General features: G+C 51.9%; 1 protein-coding gene across 4 annotated transcripts in view; it reads left to right on the top strand.

Moving 5' to 3' along the window:
* The window catches only part of adad1 (adenosine deaminase domain containing 1 (testis-specific)), a 241000-nt gene that overhangs the window by 185157 nt on the left and 30925 nt on the right, over window positions 1–24918 (top strand). The gene's annotated exons all lie outside the window — the stretch shown is intronic.

Here is a 24918-nt window from a genome sequence, read left to right as displayed (position 1 = left end):
GGAAAATTGATACTCTGCTAAAATGCACTGCATTTAGTTTTCATTATTAAAGTATTTGATATGTTTTTTAAATGTTGCACTTATTAGAAATTTTGCAGCTTGTCAAAAGTTGATCAGTATTTTGTGTCCTTTTATAAATTTCTTGGACATGGATAATTTATTTTTCATTCCCATTGGTCACCCAAGGTGACTCCTGTCAAACTTGTTCCACTCAAGCTTATGTTATTTCCAATTCTTGCTGGAATCAGGTAGAAGTTGCTTCAGGTATTACTTGGAATAACACCTAGAAAAACTTTGTTGCTGAACTCTTAATGCATTACTTTACCATGATATGTGTTTGATGAGGAAAAAATTACGGGTTTTTATTTACATCAAAGAGAGGACAACCTTCTAACCTAGAAATCATTTTGGGATTTTGTAACGGTTAGATGAAATAGATGACAAGGAGCCTGAAATAAAACATCTGAGAAACAAGGCCACATAAGCAAACTATCAGAGATCATGGCTGCGATCTTACAGCCATGTGGCACCCCGCATGGATCTGGGCAAGCCGGTTAGCTAACGGCAAAGGCCAAAATCGAGATTCACATCAAGCGCTAATCCGTTTGCTATCGAACCGGCCCACTCCCAATTGCAAGTTACGGATCTTGCCCAAAGATGGCAAGGAAATCGTAAACTGCAATTTGCATTCATTTCAATGTCCATTAGTGAGATTGAAGTCAAAGCTAATGGCCTCCCGGGATCTAACTGGCATCACACCAGCATCGTTTAGTACTCCTTTTCAAAAGGTGAAGCAGGCGCAATGGCTGCTGAGGGGACCTGAAGAGGTAAGTACCTGTTTCCATTCGCAGACATGCAGCTCAAGAACACTGGAGGTGCTGCCCCATCACTCGGGGCAGATGCGGAACACCCCAGGAAGGTCTGGCTAGGTCGGGGGGGGCTGAAGTCTTCCATGTAGGGGGTCACCCCTGGGCCGGGGAACGGAGGGCAACAAGGGGTGGAGGTGCAGGCAGGCCTGCTGTGAAACTTAACGGGACCGAGACCTCACAGGTATCAGGTGTAACGTGTCTTAATAGTGGGCACAATAGACATTTCCATAGTGATCCCACTCAGTGGCCATTCCGTGCTCCCCAACCTCTTCATGTTAAACGTTGTCTAGTGATACGTCTAGGTGTGTTCCCAGGATCCACATCAGAGGTGGAGGTAGTCTGCTGCTTTCCGCGCCCTGTGGCCTTTGGCGGACATCCTCTGGGGGGCGTGGAGCCAGAGGGCCTTGCCAACTCGCCAGGGACCCTGTCCGGACTCGTCGCCTTTCGAGGGCTCACTTTCAGGCGATCTAACTTTGGATGCTGTGATGGTGGGTATGGGTGTGTTATGAGCTGCTGGGGCAGTCGACAGCGGATTGATGGTTTCCTGCTCGAACCGAGCATAGAATGCATTGAATTTATAGGGAAGGGTATGCTGCTGCCGGAAATGCTGCTCGGCTTCGCTTTGTAGTCCGTGTGGTAGTACCAGATATTGCGGTATCTGAGAGGCTGATGACCATTGGTTAGACCCAGGAGTCTGCCATTGGCTGTATTACGTAGCTCCGCCCTGAAGGCGGAGTATAAGAGATGGTGCCGTCCCAGCAGCCTTCACTGCTTCTGTATCGAAGCTGCTGGGGAACAGGTTCTAGTAGATTAAAGCCTTCAGTTATGAAATCACTTTGTCTTGAGTGTAATTGATTGCGCATCAATTTAATCTGCTAGTCTTAAACTGGAAGGATGGATCTCTGAATCAAACCGGAGTGCCTTCAACTCAGCCCCCACGCGGAGAACTCAGCTGCAATTTTTAAACACTGGCTGGCGTGCTTTAAAGGCTACCTCGAGACGGCTGGAGGCACCCCCACAGAGGGACAGAAAATGCATCTCCTCCGCTCAAGGATCAGCCCTGGGACCTACCCCCTTATCGAGAAGGCGGAGAACTATGATGCTGCAATCGAACTGCTAGAAGGACATTATATCAGCCCTGTAAACCAGGTCTACGCTCGTCACCTGCTTGCGACTAGACGGCAAAGCCCCGAAGAATCGTTGGAAGATTTCTACTGGGCGCTACTGGTGCTGGGCCGAAACTGGCTGCCCGCAAGTTTCAGGGAGCGAACACACGGAACTTTTAATCAGGGATGCTTTCGTAGCAGGTATGAGCTCCCCAGCTATCCGCTGAAGACTCCTAGAAAGGGACACTCTCGGACTTAGAAAGGCACGGGCCCTGGCAGGGTCCATGGACATTGCCTACAGAAACTCGCAGTCCTATGCGCCCAACTGCGCGGCGACCCCCTGGGCTGCGTGGCACCTCGCAGGGCAGCCACACAGACCTTCCCCCTGATCCTGCAGGCCTGCGCTACAGGACAGCCCGCTTACGCCGCCAGGCCCCGCTGTTTCTGCTGCGGGCAGGCGAATCATCCCCGCCCGCGCTGCCCGGCCCGCACCGCCACCGGCAAAGGGTGCGGCAAGAAGGGCCACTTAGTGGGGGTCTGCCAGGCCCGCGCCGTGGCCGCGGTCTCCAGCAATAATGGACCGCTGCGGCAACCCCCCCTTCAGGCCCCGACCGGCCAGCGCTCACCACCACCCCCCTATCCTAGGGCTATGTGCGACCCACGGGCGCGGCCATCTTGCCCCCCGGATACCACGCTGGACGGGTGGGCGCCGCCATTTTGTCCATCGCCGCCGCCATCTTGTTCATCCCCGGACACCATGTGCGACCTATGGGTGACGCCATCTTGAATGGGGCCCCAGGCCCCCAGCACGACCGACTACACGCTGCCCGATCAGAACTCGCAATTGCTTCATCTGGCCTTGGTGACACTGGACCAAAGTCGACCCCGGACTCTCGCAACAGCTACAACGACAGTCTTCATCAACGACCACGAGACGTCTTGCCTGATTGACTTTTGGAGCACGGAAAGCTTTGTTCACCCCGACACGGTAAGGCGCTGTTCACTTGTAACCCACCCTGTAAATCAAAGAATCTCCCTGGCCTCCGGGTCACACTCGGTGGAGATAAAGGTGTTCTGCCTAGCGAACCTCACTGTCCAAGGCAGGAAATTCGACAATTTCCGCCTGTATGTCCTGCCGCACCTCTGCGCGGCTACCCTCCTGAGGCTGGACTTCCGATGCCATTTGCAAAGCCTGACCTTTAAATTCGGCGGCCCTATACCTCCCTTACTGTCTGCGGCCTCGCGACCCTTAAGGTCGACCCGCCTTCCCTTTTGCGAACCTCACCCCGGATTGCAAACCCGTCGCCACCAGGAGCAGGCGGTACAGTGCCCAGGACCGGACCTTCATCAGGTCAGAGGTCCAAAGGCTGCTGGGGGAAGGGGTCATCGAAGCGAGCAACAGTCCCTGGAGAGCTCAAGTAGTGGTGGTAAAGACCAGGGAAAAGCATAGGATGGTCATTGACTACAGCCAGACCATCAACAGGTTTACGCAGCTGGACGCTGACCTGGTAAACAGGATCGCACAATACAAGATCTTCTCCACGGTGGATCTCAAGTCCGCCTACCACCAGCTACCCCTCCGTAATAGTGACCGCAAGTACACTGCCTTCGAAGCAGATGGGCGGCTCTATCAATTTTTAAGAGTTCCCTTTGGTGTCACTAATGGAGTCTCGGTCTTGTAGCGAGAGATGGACCGAATGGTTGACCGGTATGGCTTACGCGCAACGTTCCCGTATCTGGATAACGTCACCATCTGCGTCCATGACCAGCAGGACTATGACACCAACCTCCGCAAATTTCTCCAGACCGCGAAAATCCTTAATCTGACATACAATAATGATAAATGCGTGTTTAGCACCGACCGTCTAGCCATTCTAGGCTACGTAGTGCGAAGTGGAGTTATAGGCCGCGACCCTGATCGCATGCGCCCCCTTATGGAGTTCCCCCTCTCTCACTGCCCCAAGGCCCTGAAGCGCTGCCTCGGGTTCTTCAGCTATTATGCACAGTGGGTCCCCAACTATGCAGACAAAGCCCGACCCTTAATCCAGTCCACAACCTTCCCCCTGTCGACGGAGGCCTGCCAGGCCTTCAGCCGCATCAAAGCAGACATTGCAAAGGCTACGATGCGCGCCATCGACGAGTCCCTCCCCTTCCAGGTCGAGAGCGATGCGTCTAACGTAGCTCTGGTGGCCACCCTCAACCAAGCAGGCAGGCTTTCTTCTCCCATACCCTCCATGCTTCCGAAATTCGCCATTCCTCGGTCGGAAAAGAGGCACAAGCCATAGTAGAAGCTGTGAGACATTGGAGGCATTACCTGGCCGGCAGGAGATTCACTCTCCTCACGGACCAACGGTCAGTTGCTTTCATGTTCGATAATGCACAGCGAGGCAAGATTAAAAACGACAAGATCTTGCGGTGGAGGATAGAACTCTCCACCTTCAACTACGAGATCTTGTACCGTCCGGGGAAGCTAAACGAGCCTCCTGATGCCCTGTCCTGCGGCACTTGTGCCACTGCACAAGTAGACTGCCTCCGATCCCTCCACGAGGACCTCTGCCAACCGGGGGTCACTCGCTTTTTCCATTTTGTCAAGATCCGCAACCTGCCCTACTCCATCGAGGAGGTCAGGTCAATCACCAGGGACTGCCAAATCTGCGCAGAGTACAAACCGCACTTCTACCAGCCAGAGAGGGCGCACCTGATAAAGGCTTCCCGTCCCTTTGAACGCCTCAGCATGGATTTCAAAGGCCCCCTCCCCTCCACCGACCGCAACACGTATTTCCTGAACGTGATTGACGAGTACTCCCGTTTCCCTTTCGCCATCCCCTGCCCAGGCATGACCACAACCACCGTCATCAAGGCCCTCCAGGGTATCTTTACACTGTTCGGTTTCCCCGTGTACATACATAGTGATAGGGGGTCCTCCTTTATGAGCGACGAACTGCGTCAATTCCTGCTCAGCAAGGGCATCGCCTCGAGCAGGACGACCAGTTACAACCCCCGGGGAAACGGGCAGGTAGAGAGGGAGAATGGAACGGTCTGGAAGACTGTTCTACTGGCCCTACGGTCCAGGGATCTCCCAGTCTCCCACCGGCATTAAGTCCTCCCGATGGCCCTCCACGCCATCCGGTCGCTGCTCTGTGCAACCACAAATCAGACACCTCATGAACATCTCCTTGTTTTCCCCAGGAAGTCCTCCTCCGGGACCTCGCTCCCAACCTGGCTAGCGACACCCAGACCCATCCTACTTCGGAAGCACGTGCGGGCGCACAAGTCGGACCCGTTGGTCGAGAAGGTCCACCTGCTGCACGCTAACCCCCAGTACACCCACGTGGCGTTCCCTGATGGCCGGCAAGATACAGTCTCCCTTCGGGACCTGGCGCCCTCCGGAACCCCACGCGTACCCGAACTATTTCCCCCTCCCCAGCACCTCACTGGAGGGTCAGTACTCCCCCCCCCCCCCCCCCGCCCCCCCCCCCCCCGCCCCCCCCCCCCCCCCCCCCCCCCCCCCCCGCCCCCGTGTCAACCTTTCGTCCCAACAGCGCCGCCTAGGGGTGACTAAGCTGCCAGGGAGGACGAAACCACGCTCCCGGAGTCGCAATCACCGGGACCCCCACCAGAATCACCACCGAAGCCCAGACGCTCCAGAAGGACGACCAGGCCACCCGATCGACTGATTGCTTAGCTGTGACTCTAACTGTGAACTTTGTAAATATCCTTGACAGCACGGTACCTCCATACCTGATCATACCATGTTAAAGGCGACTGTTACCATTGACCACCACCCCCGCCGGACTCTTTCTTTTTAACAGTGGGTGAATGAGGTAGTACCTGGTATTGCGGTACCTGAGAGGCTGATGACCATTGGTTAGACCCAGGAGTCTACTATTGGCTGTATTACGTAGCTCCGCCCTGAAGGCGGAGTATAAGAGATGGTGCCATCCCAGTAGCCTTCACTTTCTGTATTGAAGCTGCTGGGGAACAGGTTCTAGTAGATTAAAGCCTTCAGTTATGAAATCACTTCGTCTTGAGTGTAATTTTTTTTTTTAAATATATTTTATTCAAAATTTTTGGCCAACCATAACAGTACATTGTGTATCTTTCACACAGTAATATAACAATATAAATAACAATGGCCAGTTTTTTAAACAAGAAATAAATAATATATAAACAACATCAAAATTAAAAAAAATACTAAATGGCAACTGCCTGTCCCAAATAAATACCCTCCAAAAAATACAATTCAGCCGTCCAGTATACAATTACCTAGAACAACAACCTATACATATTATACTTATACACTAACATCCCTGAGAGTCCTTCCCGTTCCTCCCCCCCCCCCCCCCCCCCCCCCCACCCCTGGGTTGCTGCTGCTGTCTTCTTCTTTTCCATTCCCTCTATCTTTCTGTGAGGTATTCGACGAACGGTTGCCACTGCCTGGTGAACCCTTGAGCCGTTCCCCTTAGAACGAACTTAATCCGTTCCAGCTTTATAAACCCTGCCATGTCATTTATCCAGCTCTCCACACCCGGGGGCTTGGCTTCCTTCCACATCAACAGTATCCTGCGCCGGGCTACTAGGGACGCAAAGGCCAAAACATCAGCCTCTTTCGCCTCCTGCACTCCCGCCTCTTCTGCAACCCCGAATATAGCCAACCCCCAGCTTGGTTCGACCTGGACCCCCACCACCTTCGAAAGCACCTTTGTCACCCCCACCCAAAACCCCTGTAGTGCCGGACATGACCAGAACATGTGGGTGTGATTCGCTGGGCTTCTCGAGCATCTCGCACACCTATCCTCTACTCCAAAAAATTTACTGAGCCGTGCTCCAGTCATATGTGCCCTGTGTAACACCTTAAATTGTGTGAGGCTTAGCCTGGCACACGAGGACGATGAGTTTACCCTACTTAGGGCATCAGCCCACAGCCCCTCCTCAATCTCCTCCCCCAGCTCTTCTTCCCATTTCCCTTTTAGTTCATCTACCATAGTCTCCCCTTCGTCCCTCATTTCCCTATATATGTCTGATACCTTACCGTCCCCCACCCATGTCTTTGAGATCACTCTGTCCTGCACCTCCTGCGTCGGGAGCTGCGGGAATTCCCTCACCTGTTGCCTCGCAAAAGCCCTCAGTTGCATATACCGGAATGCATTCCCCTGTGGCAACCCATATTTTTCGGTCAGCGCTCCCAGACTTGCAAACGTCCCATCTGCAAACAGATCTCTCAATTGTGTTACTCCTGCTCTTTGCCATGTTCCAAATCCCCCATCCATTCTCCCCGGAGCAAACCTATGGTTATTTCTTATCGGGGACCACACCGAGGCTCCCGTCTTTCCCCTATGCCGTCTCCACTGCCCCCAAATTTTCAGAGTAGCCACCACCACCGGGCTTGTGGTGTATTTCTTCGGTGAGAACGGCAACGGCGCCGTCACCATAGCTTGTAGGCTAGTCCCCCTGCAGACGCCCTCTCCAATCTCTTCCACGACGCTCCCTCCTCTTCTCCCATCCACTTACATACCATTGAGATATTGGCGGCCCAGTAGTACTCACTTAGGCTCGGTAGTGCCAGCCCCCCCCTATCCCTACTACGCTGCAAAAATCCCTTCCTCACTCTCGGGGTCTTCCCGGCCCACACAAAACTCATGATACTCTTCTCAATCCTTTTGAAAAAAGCCTTCGTGATCACCACCGGGAGGCACTGAAACACAGAGGAATCTCGGGAGGACCACCATTTTAACCGCCTGCACCCTCCCTGCCAGTGACAGGGATACCATGTCCCATCTCTTGAAGTCCTCCTCCATCTGTTCCACCAACCGTGTTAAATTTAACCTATGCAATGTACCCCAATTCTTGGCTATCTGGATCCCCAAGTAGCGAAAGTCCCTTGTTACCTTCCTCAGCGGTAAGTCCTCTATTTCTCTGCTCTGCTCCCCTGGATGCACCACGAACAACTCACTTTTCCCCATACTCAGTTTATATCCTGAAAATTCTCCAAACTCCCCAAGTATCCGCATTATCTCTGGCATCCCCTCCGCCGGGTCCGCCACATACAACAAATCGTCCGCATACAGAGATACCCGGTGTTCTTCTCCTCCCCTGAGTACTCCCCTCCACTTCCTGGAACCCCTCAATGCTATTGCCAGGGGCTCTATCGCCAGTGCAAACAATAATGGGGACAGAGGACATCCCTGCCTCGTCCCTCTATGGAGCCGAAAATACGCAGACCCCCGTCCATTCGTGACCACGCTCGCCACCGGGGCCCTATACAGCAGCTGTATCCATCTAATATACTCCTCTCCAATGCCAAATCTCCTCAACACCTCCCACAAATAATCCCACTCCACTCTATCAAATGCTTCCCCGGCATCCATCGCCACCACTATCTCCGCTTCCCCCTCTGGTGGGGGCATCATCATTACCCCTAGCAGCCTCCGTATATTCGTATTCAGCTGTCTCCCCTTCACAAACCCAGTTTGGTCCTCATGGACCACCCCCGGGACACAATCCTCTATCCTCATTGCCATTACCTTGGCCAGAATCTTAGCGTCTACGTTCAGGAGGGAAATAGGCCTATAGGACCCGCATTGCAGCGGGTCTTTTTCCTTCTTTAGGAGAAGCGATATCGTTGCCTCTGACATAGTCGGGGGCAGCTGTCCCCTTTCCCTCGCCTCATTAAAAGTTCTCATCAGTAGCGGGGCGAGCAAGTCCACATATTTCCTGTAAAGTTCAACTGGGAATCCATCCGGTCCCGGGGCCTTCCCTGCCTGCATGCTCCTAATTCCTTTCACTACTTCCTCCATTTCGATCTGTGCTCCCAGTCCCACACTCTCCTGCTCCTCCACCTTAGGAAATTCCAGCTGGTCCAGAAAACACATCATTCTCTCCTTCCCATCCGGGGGCTGAGCTTCATATAATCTTTCATAGAATGCCTTGAACACTCCATTCACTCTCTCCGCTCCCCGCTCCATCTCTCCCTCCTCATCCCTCACTCCCCCTATTTCCCTCGCTGCTCCCCTTTTCCTCAATTGGTGGGCCAGCAACCTGCTCGCCTTCTCCCCGTATTCGTACTGTACACCCTGTGCCTTCCTCCACTGTGCCTCTGCAGTACCCATTGTCAGCAAATCAAATTCTACGTGTAGCCTTTGCCTTTCCCTGTACAGTCCCTCCTCCGGTGCCCCCGCATATTGCCTGTCCACCCTCAGAAGTTCTTGCAGCAACCGCTCCCGTTCCCTACTCTCCTGCTTTCCTTTATGTGCCCTGATTGATATCAGCTCCCCTCTAACCACTGCCTTCAGCGCCTCCCAGACCACTCCCACCTGGACGTCCCCATTATCATTGAGTTCCAAGTACTTTTCAATACACCCCCTCACCCTTAGACACACCCCCTCATCCGCCATTAGTTCCATGTCCATTCTCCAGGGTGGACGCCGTTCTTTTTCCTCCCCTATCTCCAAGTCCACCCAGTGTGGAGCGTGATCCGAAATAGCTATCGCCGTATACTCCATCCCCCTCACCTTCGGGATCAACGCCCTTCCCAAAACAAAAAAGTCTATTCGCGAATAAACTTTGTGGACATAGGAGAAAAACGAAAACTCCTTGCTCCTAGGTCTGCTAAATCTCCATGGGTCTACTCCTCCCATCTGCTCCATAAAGTCTTTAAGCACCTTGGCTGCTGCCGGCCTCCTTCCAATCCTGGACCTCGATCTGTCCAGCCCTGGTTCCAGCACCGTGTTAAAATCTCCACCCATTACCAACTTCCCCACCTCTAGGTCCGGGATACGTCCTAACATGCGTCTCATAAAGTTGGCATCATCCCAGTTCGGGGCATATACGTTCACCAAGACCACCGCCTCCCCCTGTAATTTGCCACTCACCATCACGTATCTGCCCCCACTATCCGCCACTATGGTCTTTGCCTCAAACATCACCCGCTTCCCCACTAGTATAGCCACCCCCCTGTTTTTCGCATCTAGCCCCAAATGAAACACCTGCCCCACCCATCCTTTGCGTAGTCTAACCTGGTCTATCAGTTTCAAATGCGTCTCCTGTAACATAACCACATCTGCCTTAAGTTTCTTAAGGTGTGCGAGTACCCGTGCCCTCTTCATCGGCCCGTTCAGCCCTCTCACATTCCACGTGATCAGCCGGGTTGGGGGGCTCTTTACCCCCCACCCCCTTGTCGATTAGCCATCCCCTTTTATCCAGCTCCTCACCCGGTTCCCACGCAGCTGTGTCCCCCCAGGCGGTGCCCTCCCGCCCACCCCACCCCATACCAGCTCCCCCTTCTCCCCAGCAGCAGCAACCCAGTAAATCCCCCCCCGCTAGATCCCCCACTAGCGTAGTTACACCCCCCATGTTGCTCCCAGAAGTCAGCAAACTCTGGCCGACCTCGGCTTCCCCCCGTGACCTCGGCTCGCACCGTGCGACGCCCCCTCCTTCCTGCTTCCCTATTCCAGCCATAATTATCATAGTGCGGGAACAAAGCCCGCGCTTCCCTTTTGGCCCCGCCCCCAATGGCCTACGCCCCCAGCTCCTCCACCTCCCTTCCTCCCTCCCCCACAACCTGTGGAAGAGAGAAAAGTTACCGGGTCGCAGGATTAACAACATAAAAATCATCTCTCCCCCCTTTTTCCCCCCTCTTCGCCCCCCATATTCGCCCCACCACTTTGTCTCAAACGTTCTTTTTTAATAACCCGCTTATTCCAATTTCTCTTCAACAATAAATGTCCACGCCTCATCCGCCGTTTCAAAGTAGTGGTGCTTCCCTTGATATGTGACCCACAGTCTTGCCGGCTGCAGCATTCCAAATTTAATCTTTTAATGAAGCACCGCCTTGGCCCGATTAAAGCTCGCCCTCCTTCTCGCCACCTCCGCACTCCAGTCTTGATATACGCGGATCACCGCGTTCTCCCACTTACTGCTCCGAGTTTTCTTTGCCCATCTGAGGACCATCTCTCTGTCCTTAAAACGGAGGAATCTCACCACTATGGCTCTGGGAATTTCTCCTGCTCTCGGTCCTCGCACCATCACTCGGTATGCTCCCTCCACCTCCAACGGACCCGTCGGGGCCTCCGCTCCCATTAACGAGTGCAGCATCGTGCTCACATATGCCCCGACGTCCGCCCCTTCTGCACCTTCAGGAAGACCAAGAATCCTTAAATTCTTCCTCCTCGCATTATTCTCCAGCACCTCCAGCCTTTCCACACATCGTTTATGGTGTGCCTCGTGCATCTCCGTCTTCACCACCAGGCCCTGTATATCGTCCTCGTTCTCGGCAGCCTTTGCCTTCACGACCCGAAGCTTCCGCTCCTGGGTCTTTTGCTCATCTTTTAGCCCTTCAATCGCCTGTAATATCGGGGCCAACAGCTCCTTCTTCATCTCCTTTTTAAGCTCTTCCACGCAGCGTTTCAAAAACTCATGTTGTTCAGGGCCCCATATTAAACTGCCACCTTCCGACGCCATCTTGGTTTTTGCTTGCCTTCCTTGCCGCTGCTCTAGAGGATCCACCGCAATCCGGCCACTTTCCTCTCCTTTTTCCATCCGTATCCAGGGGGGATTCCCTTCTGGTTTACCGCACAGTACTTTTAGCCGTTAAAATTGCCGTTGGGGCTCTTATTAAGAGCCCAAAAGTCCATTCCACCGGGAGCTGCCGAAACGTGCAACTTAGCTGGTCATCGCCGCACCCGGAAGTCCGTCTTGAGTGTAATTGATTGCGCATCAGTCCGTTATGTCGTTTAGGCCTTGTCACAACCGACGAGAGTCTGTAACGTTAGTCTGTGACTCTAGCTTGGTCAGATATTGTCTCTTGGCATCCCGGATGGCTTTGCGGAGATGTACCTAGATTTCTTACATAGGTCAGGGTCGCCTGACTTGAATGCATCAGACCTGTCCTTCAGTAGGGTGTCAATTTCCCAATTAAGCCATGGTTTCCGGTTGGGGAACTTAGGTGCTGCATTCTTTGGCACCCAGTCGTCCACACATTTGCTGTGACAGTGCTGGCATACTTGTTTAGGTTGGTCACTGAGTTCTTAAATATGGACTAGTCCACCGTCTCCAAGCAGTCATGAAGGAGCACTTCTGTTTCCTCGGGCCACCACTGCATGACCTTCTTAACCAGATTCTCCCGCTTAGGTTTCTGCTTGTATGCCGCGAGAAGGAGCACCGTCTTATGGTCTGATTTTCAAAGTGCGATCGGGGGATGGAACGGTAGGCGCCCATGATTTTTGCGTAGCAGTAATCAAGAGTGTTGTCACCCCTAGTGGAACAGGAGATGTGTTGGAATTTGGGCAGTACACACTTGAGGCTAACCTCAAGTCCCCGGCCACAATGAACAAGGCCTCCGGGTATTCTGTTTCGTTGTTGTTTATAACTGTGTATAGTTCGTCCTGCGCTGCCTTCACTTCTGCCTGGGGTGGGATGTAGACCACTGGGAAAGTGGCTGAAATGAACTCGCGTGGAAAGTAGAATGAGCGGCACTTCACGGTCAGGTATTCCAGATCCGGGGAGCAGTAGGTCGCAAGGGTCACCACATCCAAGCACCAGGAGGAGTTGATGAGGAGGCAAACCCCTCCACCCTTTGCTTTGCCTGATGACGCCGTGTGGTCCACCTGGTGAATTGAGAAGCCTTCCGGCTGTATGGCACAGTCTGGTGAGGCAGGGGTGAGCCATATCTCTGTGAAACAGAGCACACAGTAGTCTCTTACTTCCAGCGTAAGTCTAGCGTTAAGTTTGTCCAGCTTGTTTTTGATCGCTTGGGCGGTTGCCTGGAGTATGCTGGAGCGAGGAGTCTTGAAACCATGTTTCTTTAGTCTCACCTGCAGACCGTCACATTTCCCTCGCTTCCTCGGTTGGCGGCTGTGTCTGGATGGTCCCGGCATCTGATGAGAGAAATGGTTGCGTCTGGCGGGGTCCAGGGTGTTGGTTATGTTTCCAGGGGCGCGTCTGGCAGGGTCCCAGGTGCTGATTGCGTTATTGGGTTTGCTGGGGGGCCATGTTTGCAATCGGGTCAGGTCCCGACGTTCTGCGAGCACGGGAATCCCTTGCGGCGCGTTCGGGTCCTTGCGCAGGGTCTCCGATGTTTCAGGGATCTTGGCAGGCAGGGGTTTGCTGAGGCAGGTTGGGCTGGATCCCATGTTCTGCTCCCCCCTTGGTGTCGGCCTTGTCTGGCCTCCACGTGGATTCTTCTTTCCTCCATCCTTCGCTGGGTCGCTGGGCAGGCCTCTCCGGGTCGCTGGAAGGGCCTCTCTGGGTCGGGTTGGGTCTCGTGGTCGGGGGACGGGTCAGGTGCTCCGGCTCCGAGGTACGGGTCGAGTTGAAATAGAGTTTGGGCCACACCTCCGGTTTGGGCCTCATCAGCGTCTGAGTCGGGTCATCAGTAGTGCAGCAGTGTCGGGTCGAGTGACAGTGTGGGTCATCAGGCCCACTCCACGGGCCTCGGAGGATCTTCAAACCTGCAAGAGAAGATAAAAGAGAGAGATTATTGTTAGTGTTAGAATTAAATTTTAAGTGATTAGGATGGTTATAGGAGATGTAAAAAGATCGGTGTGAGAGCTTGCAGAGAGTCACATGCTCCGGCGCCATCTTTGGAGTCAAGGAGCGGTTACAGGACATCCTTCGGGGAGAGGGTGATCAGTCAAAGTCGTGGTCCACATTGGTATCAACTACATAGGTAGGAAGAGAAATGAGCTCCTGAAAGCAGATTGCACTGCTAATAAGGGACAGGGACCTGTGCAAGATGAATGGGTTATATCTTAACAATGCTGGCGGTGATATACTCACAGGAAGATTTGCTAGAGCTGCTAGGGTGGGTTTAAACTAGCTTGACAGGGGAATGGGAAGTTGAAGGGTGGCTCAAATGAGGAGGAAATAATATTGGTAACAGGAAGTAGTAATGGGACTAGAAAGCAAGAGAAACAAAGCAAAGCATCGTAAGTGTGTCAATTGTGTAATTGTGTCAAAGTTAAGGGCACTCTACTGAATGTGCAGCATTCGTAACAAGTTAAATGCACAAATAGAAGTAAATATGTATGGCATAATTTCCATTATGTAAACACGGCTGCATGATGACCAAGACTGGGAACTGAATTTTCAAGGATATTCGATGTTAAGGAAGGAAAGGAGGTGGTGCTGCACTGATAATAAGGGACAGAATCAGTGCAGTAGGAAGGGAGGATCTTGATCGGAAGGGACAGGATCAGTGCAGTTGTAAGGGAGGATCTCAGATCGGAAGAACAATGTATGGAATCAGTTTGGATGGATCTAAGAAACAGCAAGGGCAACAGACATTGGTTGTAGTTGTTTATAGGATACCAAATACTAGTTGTAATATTTGGCATTGTATTAATCAGGAGATGAGAGAAGCATGCAGCATGGGCAATACTGTGATTGTGCGTGATTTCAATCTGCAATCTGCTTAAACCAAGAGAGCACTAATGTTGAACATAGAACATAGAAAAATACAGCACAGAACAGGCCCTTTGGCCCACGATGTTGTGCCGAACCTTTGTCCCAGATTAATCATAGATTATCATTGAATTTACAGTGCAGAAGGAGGCCATTTGGCCCACTGAGTCTGCATCGGCTCTTGGAAAGAGCACCCTACCCAAGGTCAACACCTCCACCCAAACCTAAGGGCAATTTTGGAAACTAAGGGCAATTTATCATGGCCAATCCACCTAACCTGCACAGCTTTGGACTATGGGAGGAAACCGGAGCACCCGGAGGAAACCCACACACACACGGGGAGGACGTGCAGACTCCGCACAGACAGTGACCCAAGCCGGAATCGAACCTGGGACCCTGGAGCTGTGAAGCAATTGTGCTATCCACAATGCTACCGTGCTGCCCTTAAGAACAAATAAATCTACACTATATCATTTTACTGTAATCCATGTACCTATCCAATAGCTGCTTTGAAGGTCCCTAATGTTTCCGACTCAACTACTTCCACAGGCAGTGCATTCCACGCCCCCACTACTCTCTGGGTAAAGAACCTATCTCTGACATCCTCCCTATATCTTCCACCATTCACCTTAATTTTATGTCCCCTTGTAATGGTTTGTTCCACCCGGGGAAAAAGGTCTCTGACTGTCTACTCTATCTATTCCCCTGATCATCTTATAAACCTCTATCAAGTCGCCCCTCATCCTTCTCCGTTCTAATGAGAAAAGGCCTAGCACCCTCAACCTTTCCTCGTAAGACCTACTCCCCATTCCAGGCAACATCCTGGTAAATCTCCTTTGCACCTTTTCCAAAGCTTCCACATCCTTCCTAAAATGAGGCGACCAGAACCGTACACAGAACTCCAAATGTGGCCTTACCAAAGTTTTGCACAGCTGCATCATCACCTCACGGCTCTTAAATTCAATCCCTCTGTTAATGAACGCCAGCACACCATAGGCCTTCTTCACAGCTCTATCCACTTGAGTGGCAACTTTCAAAGATGTATGAACATAGACCCCAAGATCTCTCTGCTGCTCCACATTGCCAAGAACTCTACCGTTAACCCTGTATTCCGCATTCATATTTGTCCTTCCAAAATGGACAACCTCACACTTTTCAGGGTTAAACTCCATCTGCCACTTCTCAGCCCAGCTCTGCATCCTATCTATGTCTCTTTGCAGCCGACAACAGCCCTCCTCACTATCCACAACTCCACCAATTTTCGTATCGTCTGCAAATTTACTGACCCACCCTTCAACTCCCTCATCCAAGTCATTAATGAAAATCACAAACAGCAGAGGACCCAGAACTGATCCCTGCGGTACGCCACTGGTAACTGGGATCTAGGCTGAATATTTGCCATCCACCACCATTCTCTGACTTCTATCGGTTAGCCAGTTCGTTATCCAACTGGCCAAATTTCCCACTGTCCCATGCCTCCTTACTTTCTGCAGAATCCTACCATGGGGAACCTTATCAAATGCCTTACTAAAATCCATGTACACTACATCCACTGCTTTACCTTCATCCACATGCTTGGTCACCTCCTCAAAGAATTCAATAAGACTTGTAAGGCAAGACCTACCCCTCACAAATCCGTGCTGACTATCCCTAATCAAGCAGTGTCTTTCCAGATGCTCAGAAATCCTATCCTTCAGTACCCTTTCCATTACTTTGCCTACCACCGAAGTAAGACTAACTGGCCTGTAATTCCCAGGGTTATCCCTAGTCCCTTTTTTGAACAGGGGCACGACATTCGCCATTCTCCAATCCCCTGGTACCACCCCTGTTGACAGTGAGGACGAAAAGATCATTGCCAACAGCTCTGCAGTTTCATCTCTTGCTTCCCATAGAATCCTTGGATATATCCCATTAGGCCCGGGGGACTTGTCTATCCTCAAGTTTTTCAAAATGCCCAACACATCTTCCTTCCTAACAAGTATTTCCTTGAGCTTACCAGTCTGTTTCACACTGTCCTCTGCAACAATATGGCCCCTCTCATTTGTAAATACAGAAGAAAAGTACTCGTTCAAGACCTCTCCTATCTCTTCAGACTCAATACACTATCTCCCGCTACTGTCCTTGATCGGACCTACCCTCGTTCTAGTCATTCTCATATTTCTCACATATGTGTAAAAGGCCTTGGGGTTTTCCTTGATCCTACCCGCCAAAGATTGTTCATGCCCTCTCTTAGCTCTCCTAATCCCTTTCTTCAGTTCCCTCCTGGCTATTTTGTATCCCTCCAACGCCATGTCTGAACCTTGTTTCCTCAGCCTTACATAAGTCTCCTTTTTCCTCTTAACAAGACATTCAACCTCTCTTGTCAACCATGGTTCCCTCACTCGACCATCTCTTCCCTGCCTGACAGGGACATACATATCAAGGACATGTAGTACCTGTTCCTTGAACAAGTTCCACATTTCACTTGTGTCCTTCCCTGACAGCCTATGTTCCCAACTTATGCACTTCAATTCTTGTCTGACAAGATCGTATTTACCCTTCCCCCAATTGTCAACCTTGCCCTGTTGCACGCAGCTATCCCTCTCCATTACTAAAGTGAAAGTCACAGAATTGTGGTCACTATCTCCAAAATGCTCCCCCACTAACAAATCTATCACTTGCCCTTGTTCATTACCAAGTACCAAATCCAATATTGCCTCTCCTTTGGTCGGACAATCTACATACTGTGTTAGAAAAGCTTCCTGGACACGCTGCACAAACACCACCCCATCCAAACTATTTGATCTAAAGTGTTTCCACTCAATGTTTGGGAAGTTAAAGTCACCCATGACTACTACCCTGTGACTTCTGCACCTTTCCAAAATCTGTTTCCCAATCTGTTCCTCCACATCTCTGCTACTATTGGGGGGCCTATAGAAAACTCCTAACAAGGTGACTTCTCCTTTCCTATTTCTGACTTCAACCCATACGACCTCAGTAGGCAGATACTCCTCGAACTGCCTTTCTACAGCTGTTATACTATCTCTAATTAACAATGCCACCCCCCCCCCCCTCCACCTCTTTTACCACCCTCCCTAATCTTATTGAAACATCTATAACCAGGGACCTCCAACAACCATTTCAGCCCCTCTTCTATCCAAGTTTCCGTGATGGCCACCACATCGTAGTCCCAAGTACCGATCCATGCCTTAAGTTCACCCACCTTATTCCTGATGCTTCTTGCGTTGAAGTATACACACTTCAACCCATCTCCATGCCTGCAAGTACTCTCCTTTGTCAGTGTTCCCTTCCCCACTGCCTCACTACACACTTTGGCATCCTGAATATCGGCTACCTTAGTTGCTGGACTACAAATCCGGTTCCCATTCCCCAGCCAAATTAGTTTAAACACTCCCGAAGAGTACTAGAAAACCTCCCTCCCAGGATATTGGTGCCCCTCTGGTTCAGATGCAACCCGTCCTGCTTGTACAGGTCCCACCTTCCCCAGAATGCGCTCCAATTATCCAAATACCTGAAGCCTTCCCTCCTACACCATTCCTGCAGCCACGTGTTCAGCTGCACTCTATCCCTATTCCTAGCCTCGCTATCACGTGGCACCGGCAACAAACCAGAGATGATAACTCTGTCTGTCCTGGCTTTTAACTTCCAGCCTAACTCCCTAAACTCGTTTATTACCTCCACACCCCTTTTCCTACCCAGGTCGTTGGTACCAATGTGCACCACGACTTCTGGCTGCTCACCCTCCCCGTTCAGGATCCTGAAGACACAATCCGAGACATCCCTGGCCCTGGCACCTGGGAGGCAACATACCTTCCAGGAGTCTCGCTCGCGACCACAGAATCTCCTATCTATTCCCCTAACCACTGAATCCCCTACTACTATTGCTTTTCTATTCTCCCCCCTTCCCTTCTGAGCCCCAGAGCCAGACTCAGTGCCAGAGACCTGGCCGCTAGGGCCTTCCCCCGGTAGGTCATCCCGCCCAACAGCATCCATAAACAGTATACTTGTTTTGAAGGGGAACGGTCACGAGAGATCCCTGCACTGTCTGCCTGTTTGTTTTCTTTCCCCTGACTGTAACCCAGCTATTCTTGTCCTGTACCTTGGGTGTGGTTACCTCCCTGTAACTCTTCTCAATCACCCCCTCTGCCTCCCGGATGATCCGAAGTTCATCCAGCTTCAGCTCCAGTTCCCTAACACGGTCTTTGAGGAGCTGGAGTTGGGTGCATTTCCTGCAGGTATAGTCAGCGGGGACACCGGTGGTATCTCTCACCACCCACATCCTACAGGAGGAGCATGCAACTGGCCTAGCCCCCATCCCCTCTTACCTTACAGAATATAGCTGCCCTGTGGACCAACTGGATCTCCGCCCTCCGACTCTGCTCCCAGTCAGCTGCACTCTCTGTAAACTCCTGGCTCTCTTCTCACTCTTTGCGGAAATGTAGGAAACAAAATGAAAGGAGCATTTTTTTTGGATGCTATTGGCTGACAGATCCCGGGTCCTGGTTGGATCTGCCGACTTCTGGCTCCGCCCTGAAGGCGGAGTATAAGAACCCGAGCTTCTCCCCGCAGCTTCATTCTGTTGCTGAGCTGCTGGGGACAAGCATCACTTAATAAAGCCTGGATCGACTTCATCACTTCTCGTCTCTTGTAAGTCATTGTGCGCTACAATTTATTAAGCGAGCTTAAAAGACTATGGAGCTCCGGATCGCCCCGGAATGCCTGCAGATCAGCCCCCACGCAGCGAACTTGGCAGCAGTATTCAAACACTGGAAGCATGCTTTGAAGGCTACCTCCGAAAGGCCCCCGGCCGGATCACAGAAGACCAGAAAATGCAGGCCCTGTCTTCGAGGGTAAGCCTGGAAATTTACCCTCTCATAGAAGACGCAGAGGATTTCCCGACAACGCTCGCATTGCTGAAGGGCATCTACGTTCGGCCCGTTAACCAGGTCTACGCGCGCCACCAACTCGCGACGAGACGACAAAGTCCCGGAGAATCGCGAGAGGAATTCTACGCCGCGCTGCTAATTTTGGGACGGGGCTGCAGCTGCCCGCCGGTGAACGCGATCGAACACACGGACCTGCTAATTCGTGATGCATTTGTGGCAGGTATGAACTCTCCCCAAATCCGCCACAGACTTTTGGAAAGAGAGTCGCTAGGACTCTCAGAAGCACGGACCCTTGCAGCCTCCCTTGATGTGGCCTCGCAAAACGCCCGCGCCTACGGCCCCGACCACGCGGCAGCCCCTTGGGCTCCGTGGACCCCCGTCGCGACAAAGCCCCCCCCCTCGCAAGCTTGCGCGGTTAAAGCGGCAGACCATCCCGGGGGGGCCCGCTGTTATTTCTGCGGACAAGCGAAACACCCCTGGCAGCGCTGTCCGGCCCGCGCAGCTATTTGTAAAAGCTGCGGCAAAAAGGGCCATTACGCGGCAGTGTGCCGGTCCCGGGGGGTCGCCACAATACCCGGAGAAGAACGAGCCCAGCACATCCCAAACACCCCCCAGCGCCCCATGTGCGACCCGCGGGCGCCGCCATTTTGGGTCCCGGGCACCACGAGCGGAGGATGGGCGCCGCCATCTTGTGACCCCCAGCCACGTGCGATTCATGGGGGCGGCCATTTTGTCCACCCCCGACCACGTGCGATCCATGGGGGTGGCCATTTTGTCCACCCCCGGCCGCGTGCGATTCATGGACACCACCATCTTGGTTGACAACAAAGGACCCCAGCATCAACGGCTCCACAGGGTCCGAAGAAGATGGCCCGACACTACTACCACGACTGGCTTCGGTGACACTGGATCAATCGCGGCCCCGGACGCTCCAGACGACGACAACAACGGTGCTGGTCAACGGATACGAGACGCCATGCCTGATCGACTCCGGGAGCACTGAAAGTTTTATTCACCCAGACAAGGTAAGACGCTGTTTTCTGACCATCCATCCAAGCACGCAAAAGATTTCCCTAGCTGCAGGATTCCATTCCGTAGAGATCAAAGGGTCTGCATCGCAAACCTAACGGTGCAAGGGAGGGAGTTTAAGAACTATAGGCTCTACGTCCTTCCCCAACTCTGCGCGCCCACATTTCTGGGATTAGATTTCCCATGTAACCTGCAGAGCCTAACATTCCAATTCGGCGGCCCAATACCCCCACTCACTATCTGCGGCCTCGCAACTTTCAAGGTTGAACCGCCGTCCTTGTTTGCAAACCTCACCCCGGATTGCAAACCCGTCGCCACTAGGAGCAGACGGTACAGCGCCTAGGACCGGATATTTATTCGGTCTGAAGTCCAGCGGTTGCTGAAGGAAGGCATAATCCAGGCCAGCAATAGGCCCTGGAGAGCCCAGGTGGTAGTAGTAAAGACCGGGGAGAAGCAGAGGATGGTCGTAGACTATAGTCAGACCATCAACAGGTACACGCTGCTAGATGCGTACCCTCTCCCCCGCATATCCGACATGGTCAATCGGATTGCCCAGTATAAGGTCTTTTCCACCGTGGACCTCAAGTCCGCCTACCACCAGCTCCCCATCCGCCCAGGTGACCGCAAGTACACCGCCTTCGAGGCAGACGGGCATCTATACCACTTCCTAAGGGTCCCATTTGGCGTCACGAACGGGGTCTCGGTCTTCCAATGGGAGATGGACCGAATGGTTGACCAGCACGGGTTGCAGGCCACGTTCCCGTATCTCGACAACGTAACCATCTGCGGCCACGATCAGCAGGACCATGACGCCAACCTCCAAAGGTTCCTCCAGACCGCTAACGCCCTGAACCTCACATATAACGAGGAAAAATGCGTTTTTAGCACAAACCGTTTGGCCATCCTGGGATACGTAGTGCGCAATGGAGTAATAGGCCCCGACCCCGAACGCATGCGCCCCCTTATGGAATTCCCCCTCCCCCACTGCTCCAAAGCCCTGAAAAGTTGCCTGGGTTTCTTTTCATATCACGCCCAGTGAAGCCGAGATGCTATTGGCTGACAGATCCCGGGTCCTGGTTGGATCTGCCGACTTCTGGCTCCGCCCTGAAGGCGGAGTATAAGAACCCGAGTTTCTCCCCGCAGCTTCATTCTGTTGCTGAGCTGCTGGGGACAAGCATCGCTTAATAAAGCCTGGATCGACTTCATCACTTCTCGTCTCTCGTAAGTCATTGTGCGCTACACCAACCCATGCCGCAAGTTCACCCACCTTATTCCGGATGCTCCTGGCATTGAAGAAAACACACTTTAAACCACCTTCCTGCCTGCCGGTACACTCCTGCAACTTTAAAACCTTACTAATGACCTCACTACTCTCAACCTCCTGTATACTGGAGCTACAATTCAGGTTCCCAAGCCCCTGCTGAACTAGTTTAAACCCTCCCGAAGAGAATTAGCAAATTTCCCCCCCCAGGATATTGGTGCCCCTCTGGTCCAGGTGTCGACCATCCCTTTTGTGAAGTCCCACCGACGCCAGAATGAGCCCCAATTATCCAGAAATCTGAAACCCTCCCTCCTGCACCATCCCTGTAGCCACGCGTTCAACTCCTCTCTTTCCCTATTCCTCGTCTCGCTATCACGTGACACGGGTAACAACCCAGAGATAATAACTCTGTCCTAGATCTGGTTCCACCCTAGCTCCCTGAATTCCTGCCTTACATCCCTATCCCTTTTCCTACCTATGTTGTTGGTCCCTATGTGGACCACGACTTGGGGCTGCTCCCCCTCCCCTTAAGGATCCCGAAAACACGATCCGAGACATCACACACCCTGGCACCTGGGAGGCAACACACCAACCGCGAGTCTCTCTCATTCCCACAGAATCTCCTATCTATCCCCCTAACTATGGAGTCTCCAATGACTAATGCTCTACTCCTCTTCCCCCCCTTCCCTTCTGAGCAACAGGGACAGACTCTGCCAGAGACCTGCACCCCATGGCTTACCCCTGGTAAGTCCCCCCCACCCCCCAACAGTATCCAAAGCGGTATACTTGTTACTAAGGGGAACGACCACAGGGGATCCCTGTACTGACTGCTTCCTCCCAGCTCCTCTCACCGTCACCCATCTATCTTTATTCTTCGGAGTAACTACATCCCTGAAGCTTCTATCTATGACCACCTCTGCCTCCCGAATGATACGAAGTTCATCCAGCTCCAGCTCCAGTTCCCTAATGTGGTTTCTGAGGAGCTGGAGATGGGGGCACTTCCCACAGATGAAATCAGCAGGGACACTGTCGGCGTCCCTCTCCTCAAACATTCTGCAGGAGGAACATTGCACTACCTTCTCTGCCATCCCCTCTGGATAAAAAAAGAAAAAAAGAGCTTACCTGTTATTCACTCCCCTTCTCAGCAAGCACTCACTCAGCAACCTCTGCGCCCTGCACGATAACACCTGAGGGAAAATGAAAGAAAAGCTGCTTGCCAGTCACCAGCCAATCCCTTACCTGCAGGCTGTGGCGTCACTGTTAACCTTCTTTCTACTTCTACCTGACCGCAAGCCTTCCTCTTGATCTTTACAGCGGTTGGTTTTTTTGGTTAGAGGAGGGGGTAGGGAGGGAAACACTGAAGAAGTGTTTCGGTTGAAGTGTCACTTGACAACAGCTCCTCCACAAACCACCTTCAAGTTAGGGTGACCACAACGGAGGTGTGCAAATTTCCCTTGCAACAGCCAATCAGCAGCTCCACTCTACTGCCCTCTGCTGGATGCTTGTCTTCACTCGAACAGCTAGGGTCTCTAGCTCAGGTACACCTTCAAGTTAGGGTGACCACAACGGAGGTGTGCAAATTTCCCTTGCAACAGCCAATTCAGCAGCTCCACTCTACTGCCCTCTCCCTCAGTCACCAAACTCTCACTATAGCACTCAAATGCACCAAATTCAGCACTCCCTCAGTCACCAAACTCTCACTATAGCACTCAAATGCACCAAATTGAGGAAGACCCGTTTCTGGCATGTGTTAGGGATGGGTTCTAGAGCAGTATGTTGAGAAGCCAACTAGAGGACAGGCTATTCTAGATCTAGTATTATGTAAAGAAAAAGGGTTAATTAAGAATCTAGTTGTAAAAGAACCTTTACGGATTAGTGACCACAAATTATGGAATTTTATATTGTTTGAAAGTGAGGAAATTCAATCCTAAACCAAGGTATTAAAGTTGAATAAAGGAAATTGAAGCCATGAGACACAAATTGGCTGAGGTGGATTTGGAAAATAAATTTAAAGGTATGACTGTGATCGGCAATGGATAGTCTTCAAAGAGCTATTACATCACTATACCTTCTTTCCTCCTAGGTACAAAAACTAAAAAAAAAGTCAACCATGGCTGACAAAGGAAGTTAAGGAATGTCCAAGATTAAAAGAAAAGGCTTAGAAAGTTGCCAGAAATAGCAGTAAGACAGGATTAGGAGGTTTTGAAAATATAACCGAGGAAGACCAAGAAACTGATAAAGAAAGTGAGATCAGACTATGACTGCAATCGAGCAAAAACAGACGAATGTAAAAAAAGAAGCATTTGGCTCAGGCAAACGTGAGTCCGTTACAGGCAGAGTCAGGAGAATTAATAACAAGAAATAGAAATGGCAGAAAAGCTATATGATTATTTTGTGTCTGTTTTCACTTAGGAAGATATAGGAAATTGCCTAGATGTAGAGATCTAAGGGATGTGGGATAATACAGAGTTGAAAGAAATTAGTAAAAGTAAGAAGGTTGTATTGGAGAAATTAATCCCCAAAATCCCCAGGATCCTGTATTATGCATCCCAGTTTTGAAAGAGGTTGGTGGATGCATTGGTGATCATGGGTGCAACCTACCAGCTGCGTTGCGCGAGCAAGAGTGCAACACGGCTGGTAAATCCCGGGAGAGGCCTCTTGCGGGCTACTTGGAGTCATTGCGCCTCGCAAGGTATACCCAAATCCTGTGAGGTGTCGGAATCAGAATCTCACCCAAAGGGGGCATGATCAAATGGTGCTCACCTAAGTAGGTTTTAAACCTACTTAGTTGAGCTTACCCAGGAACTACCAGCCTCCTGAGATCTACCGACCTCCCCTGCAGCCAGGCGCTGTTCAGTACTGGTCCACACAAATGTGGAACAGCACCCGGGGGATCTCCCGGTCCACCGGATGCCCCTGGGTGACCAGTGATCGTGCAGGGTGACACTGGCCCTTCCCCTGGAATGTGGTACTGGCAAGCTGGCAGGAACACTGCCAGGGTGGTGATGGCCGAGCACCAGGGCGGCACTGTCAAGGGTCATGCCTATGAAAGGAGGGTGATGGTGGGGTACAAAGAGTGGGGGGTGTAGAGCAGGTAAGTAGAGGCCTCCAGGAGGTTGAAGGGGTGGATGTGAGGTGATGTAGGAGGAGGGGGGCCCCAGAGACCCCATTATGGAGTGTCCTCACTTGGGGGGGGGGGGGTGACATCGGGCACCCTTTCAAAATGGCGGCCCGATCTGAATTCAGCTCCCTAGTGCTGAAAAGTTTTATGTGTGGGTTTATCTAGTGAGAAACTCCCCAGGGCCCAAAAAAGTGACTAAGTGTTGTATGATAGTGGTGGGGAACTTCCGGCAAAACCTGCCACAAAT

The sequence above is a fragment of the Scyliorhinus torazame genome, chromosome 3 (assembly GCF_047496885.1).
Source record: "Scyliorhinus torazame isolate Kashiwa2021f chromosome 3, sScyTor2.1, whole genome shotgun sequence".
Classification (NCBI taxonomy): Eukaryota; Metazoa; Chordata; class Chondrichthyes; order Carcharhiniformes; family Scyliorhinidae; genus Scyliorhinus; species Scyliorhinus torazame.
Note: the sequence above shows the minus strand (reverse complement) of the source record. Positions and strands in the feature narration are given on the sequence as shown.